The sequence below is a fragment of the Schistocerca piceifrons genome, chromosome 1, assembly GCF_021461385.2.
Source record: "Schistocerca piceifrons isolate TAMUIC-IGC-003096 chromosome 1, iqSchPice1.1, whole genome shotgun sequence".
In the NCBI taxonomy this organism is placed as follows: domain Eukaryota; kingdom Metazoa; phylum Arthropoda; class Insecta; order Orthoptera; family Acrididae; genus Schistocerca; species Schistocerca piceifrons.
Window position 1 is genome coordinate 208,126,354 of NC_060138.1, and position 5,910 is coordinate 208,132,263.

The 5,910-nt window shown below is 44.6% G+C and overlaps 1 pseudogene; it reads left to right on the top strand.

The window, feature by feature from the left end:
- The first annotated feature begins 1,850 nt into the window (after window positions 1–1,850).
- Window positions 1,851–1,968, top strand: LOC124724137 (annotated as a pseudogene).
- The last annotated feature ends 3,942 nt before the right edge of the window (window positions 1,969–5,910 follow it).

A 5,910-nucleotide genomic window follows, 5' to 3' on the forward strand; every position in this document is an offset into this window, starting at 1 on the left:
AGAACGTATTCGTAGAGTATTAGCATGGCCTAGCAGAGATCTACGAGAGCAGTTAGTAGTGATCCACAAGCCGTGTGGTAGACTTGCCTGAACACTGCATATAGCACAGGACTCTGATTTAAATTGCATGTCACCCATCGCTTGCGACACTTGTTCTAAATCCAAAGTTAAGTATAGTCAATCTGCTTTATTGAAATAAAACTACTAATATTATTTGCTTGAATTTTTGTATACCATTAAGAGAACGGAACATCCTTTAGGCACCCTATGCGAGACGAGTGGGCAATACCCCACATTTGGTGATTAGGACTCAACATGTCTGATCTCCACACAGCTGTGAGTCGTGCAATGTTGGAACGTGCGGACACTCTCATTCGAGGTGATCGAAGAATCACAATCAAACAACTCGCTGCCAACTGGATGTCTCTATTGGTAGTACTGACACACTCGTCCACCGCTTAGGGTACTGAAAGGTGTGTGCACGCTGGTTTCCCCACCACCTAACAGAAGACGATAAACATCATCGAAGGAGTATCTGTGCTGTATTGCTTGCATGTTACAAGGCTGAGCGTCGCAATTTTTTCTCGAACGTCGTCACAAGCGATGAAATAGGGCTTCGTTACTTGGAACTTGAAGCAAAACGGCAGACCACGGAGGGATACCACAACAGAAAAAGTTCAAAGCCGAACTTCAGCCGGTAAAATGATGGTGACTGTGAAGAAGTTATTCTGTTTGTCGTCCCTCACGGTGCAACGACCAACTGTGAGGTATATTTTGCTACACTCAGGAAATTGAAGAAACGACTTCACCGTGTTTGTCGCCACAAAAATGCAAACGAACTTCTCCTTGACAATGCAAGGCCTCACACAAGTCTGCACACTAGAAAGGAGCTCAGAATACTTCACTGGACTGTTCTCCCTCATCCACACTACGGCTTGGATCTCGCACCTACATCTGCTTGGTCCAATGAAGGGTGCCTATGATGGGGAGGTTATTGAAACAGCAACATACTGCCTCCGACATCGTCTAGTAGAGTGGTACAAATCAGGCATACAGGCCTTCGCAGTAAGTTGACATAGTGCCGTTGCTGAACGGATATTACTTTTAAAAAAGGGTTTTCTGGCCGGAAGAGTGTCGAATAGTATGGTGTACTGGAATCCTGAATAAAACCAAACTAGTTTTAGGAAAAAATTTGTTGCATTACTTATTGAACGCCCTCCTACTATTGGTCCTGTTAAAATTGTTACTTCTTTGGTAACTATGATATAAGAAATGTTCTGTGTCTGTGAATCCACGGTCCACTGTAAAAGAAGACCTGATGGCTCTTATCAGATCAGTATAAATACGTAAGTAAATAAATAGTGAAAATTTTTTGGACCCGGCTATGAAATGTGGTGTCTTGGAGAGGTGGCTGTGTTACTTGTGAATATATCTTCGCCACTACGGCATTAGCTATCGTCTGCTAACTCAAACGAAGAGCTCTATCTGAAGACAAGTGCGGGTTCGACCTTTGCAGTAGGCATCCTGAAGTTCGTAATAGCTGACGTCTTATGTTCGATGGCCAAGTAGACCGGCGGTGACATTTTGACCAAGCGACGCACTTCCTTTTGTGACGCAGTTTGGAGCGAACTGCCTGCTCCTGCTGTGCCGACTGCCATCTGCGTGTTGCCTGTGGTAAACTGTAAGGACAGTTTTGTGTGTGCCGTATTCTCTATTGTTTTGTAATATGACAGGGTTAGAATGATAATTTTGTGAGTCACTGATTTGGAATGAGCTTGCTTAATAACCACTTCACTCTAGCCACATGGACATTAGCATTAAGTTTTAAAGTCTCTAGACCCATCTTATGGGGCAACGGCCTTGCCGCAGTGGATACACCGGTTCCCGTGCGATCACCGTAATTAAGCGCTGTCGGGCGTGGTCGGCACTCAAATGGGTGACCACCCAGGCTGCCATGCGCTGTTGCCATTTATCGGGGTGCACTCAGCCTCTTGATGCTAAGTGAGGAGCTACTCGACCGAATAGTAGCGGCTTCGGTCAAGAATACCATCATAACGACCGGGAGAGCGGTGTGCTGACCCCACGCCCCTCCTATCCACATCCACCACTGAGGATGACACGGCGGTCGGATGGTCCCGGTAGGCCACTCGTGGCCTGATGACGGAGTGCTTTTTTTTTTTAGACCGATCTTATACAATCTTATAGAAGAGCTTATCATGGTAACTACTATGTTGAGTCAGACTTTCATTCTATGCTGTCGACTCACATTGAATTGATCTCCTGTCAAAAACCGGAATAACCACATGTTGGTGCACGGACCACTGTTTGACGGGCAAGAAGGGCCTCAGCGAGATCATAGAAGGTATCAACAGGAATATGGAGCCACGCTGACTCCGATGTCGTTGAGAGTTGCGCTAGGTTTCTCGATTGAGGATCCACGGCGCGAACGGCCCAATTGACGCGGCTCCACGGAATCTCGATTGGGCTTAGACTCGAACGGTTTGGTGGCGAGGGGAGTACGGCAAACACATACTAGTGCTCTTCGAACCACGCACGTACGCTGCCAGCTGTGCGACACGTTCCATTGTTCTCCTGGTAGGTGCCATCGTGCTGAGGAGAAACAAAATGCACATTGAAGTATACATGGTCCCCAGGGATAGATGCATACTTGTGTTGACTGATTGTGCCTTCCAGACTAATATTAGCCAGGGACTGCCAAAAACTTCCTCTAGACCATAGCGCTCTATCCTTGAGTGTGGTTCCTTCTGACGATTTTTGGAGGGAGTTTGTTTTCAGACTTTTCGGTGCATAAAATGTGGTTCATCTGAAGAGGCCATCGGTGGCCACTCACTGGACCTCCAGTTGCGGTAATGGCATGCAAAAGAGCCTTCATGTCCTATGAACAGCAATCATCATGGGTACATGAAGCATGAACCCGCTCAGACGACGATACGCAGCAACGTCTGCTGATGGTCATTGAGGAGACACACTTGGTATCCCCTTGGCTCACCTGGGCGCTCAGATGCTCCACAGTTGCAGATCTATTCGTCCACACACATCTCTGCAGTTGTTGTTCAGCCCTGTCATCTACGTCTTGTGGTGCCCTGCAGTTGCTTTGGCGCCAGTTTTGTATAGCACCATTTTGCGGCTTTAACTATAACGAACTAAAATTGAACTAAACTCCGTCCGAACAGGCCTTGGAAGGCCCAACGGTACAGACCGGATGCCGTGTCATCCTCAGCCCACAGGCGTCACTGGATGTGGATATGGAGGGACATGTGGTCAGCACCCCGCTTTCCCATTTTACGAGACCGAAGCCGCTACTTCTTAATCAAGTAGCTCCTCAGGTTGCCTCACAAGGGCTGAGTGCACTCCGCTTTCCAACAGCGCTCGGCAGACTGGATGCTCACCCATCCAAGTGCTAGCCCAGCCCGACAGCGGTTAACTTCGTTGATCTGACGGGACCCGGTATTACCGCTGCGGCAAGGCCATTGGCAACTATAACAAACAGTTTATAAAATTAGACGTTTCGGAAATCCTTCCGCCCCTTACAAAAATGGTTCAAATGGCTCTGAGCACTATGGGACTTAACATCTATGGTCATCAGTCCCCTAGAACGTAGAACTACTTAAACCTAACTAACGTAAGGACATCTCACAGCACCCAGTCATCACGAGGCAGAGAAAATCCCTGACCCCGCCGGGAATCGAACCCGGGACCACCCCTTACACCCTTAGCCTAAAGGCTAATGATAATGCCGTTTTTGTTGTCATACAAACCACTCCGTTAGCTGGACCCGACAATGTCTGCACTGTTCTGCGCGTCCCCCAACATACTTTATATATATATATATATATATATATATATATATATATATATATATATATATACAGGGTGTTACAAAAAGGTACGGCCAAACTTTCAGGAAACATTCCTCACACACAAATAAAGAAAAGATGTTATGTGGACATGTGTCCGGAAACGCATAATTTCCATGTTAGAGCTCATTTTAGTTTCGTCAGTATGTTCTTCCACCTACGCTCAATGGAGCACGTTATCATGATTTCATACGGGATACTCTACCTGTGCTGCTAGAACATGTGCCGTTACAAGTACAACACAACATGTGGTTCATGCACGATGGAGCTCCTGCACATTTCAGTCGAAGTGTTCGTACGCTTCTCAACAACAGATTCGGTGACCGATGGATTGGTAGAGGCGGACCAATATCATGGCCTCCACGCTCTCCTGACCTCAACTCTCTTGACTTTCATTTATGGGGGCATTTCAAAGCTCTTGTCTACGCAACCCCGGTACCAAATGTAGAGACTCTTCGTGCTCGTATTGTGGACGGCTGTGATACAATACGCCATTCTCCAGGCTGCATCAGCGCATTAGGGATACCATGCGACGGAGGGTGGATGCATGTATCCTCGCTAACGGAGGACATTTTGAACATTTCCTGCAACAAAGTGTTTGAAGTCACGCTGGTACGTTCTGTTGCTGTGTGTTTCCATTCCATGATTAATATGATTTGAAGAGAAGTAATAAAATGAGCTCTAACATGGAAAGTAAGCGTTTACGGACACATGTCCACATAACATATTTTCTTTCTTTGTGTGTGAGGAATGTTTCCTGAAAGTTTGGCCGTACCTTTTTGTAACACCCTGTATATCTTCCATTGCTAGTGCTGCCACCGGCGGTCTTTAAATGATTATTGCAGGCTGACGTCCAACACAGGCAGTGGTTATATTAATGTGACTGGATCGAATAAGTACACAGTGATGTGATTTGGTGTGTTCAGATGTTCGCCACAGGATGTGGACTTCATTTAAGAGATAGTTGATGAGTTATCACCAGCTATGTACTCAGGATGTTGTTGTGATACCCCTTCCTTCTGAAAGCGAATAATATTATTTACAAACCTTTCGACGAATATTTGCGATGTTGTATTAGCATGCTTTCTAAATTACTTGCTTGCCTCCATTTGGTCGTGGCTGCCACACTGTCTAAAGAGGCATGCAAATGAAACGTAAAATACAAATGGAGCATTTCAACAGTTTTTTGAGTTTCAGTATAAAAGTTGGATTGAATTCAAAATTTGATCTACTTTACCTTATTATTCTTGTTTACTAAAGAAAAACCGTCTTGTGCAAATAAGAGCAGCCACATAGCACAGCAGTGTGATTTATTTCACGTGCCGATGCAAACAATTATATTTCAGGTACTGCTGCAATGCAGAGCAAATCTTCCATTATGCAAATAACATTTCCAAGTTCAGTGTCCTGGGGAATAATTCCTTTTGAGTATATAAAGACGAAAGAACATATTATATTCAGTACCTCATAAGTTCCAAGGTTCAAAGCCTAACTCTTAAAGCCTAGTATTAGCTTACAAAGTTTCATCTCTTAGGTAGGAAAAGTACTAAGTTCGTGATTTACTAACTCTTAAAGCCTAGGATTAACTTACAAAGTTTCATCTGTTAGGTAGGAAATGTACTAAGTTTGTGATTTAGGTCATTTTGCTCAAAATTCTTCCAGGCAGTAAATTCCATCACTGAAATATGATTTTGGAAGCTGTCACGGAATTGTCCATCTGCCACAAATATTCTATCGCATAAAAAACACCTTTCGAAAAATGTCTTTATATATCTCTCTAGGTGAAAGCCAATGGGTCTGAAACTTTATATCATGTACACCTTCATCAACTCCTACCAAACCTTCCCGTATTTTAGGCCTATGCGACATTTTGATTATCATTCGTATGCAAGCTGACACAAAGTATTTTCAATTCTACAAATGATGAATAATGTGAGTACAGACTGATGGGCATTCAAAGATAACTGAATGTTTGCAATGGAGACCCCAACACAGCTTGACCAGATGACTTGCATGTGCAAGTTATCGATAT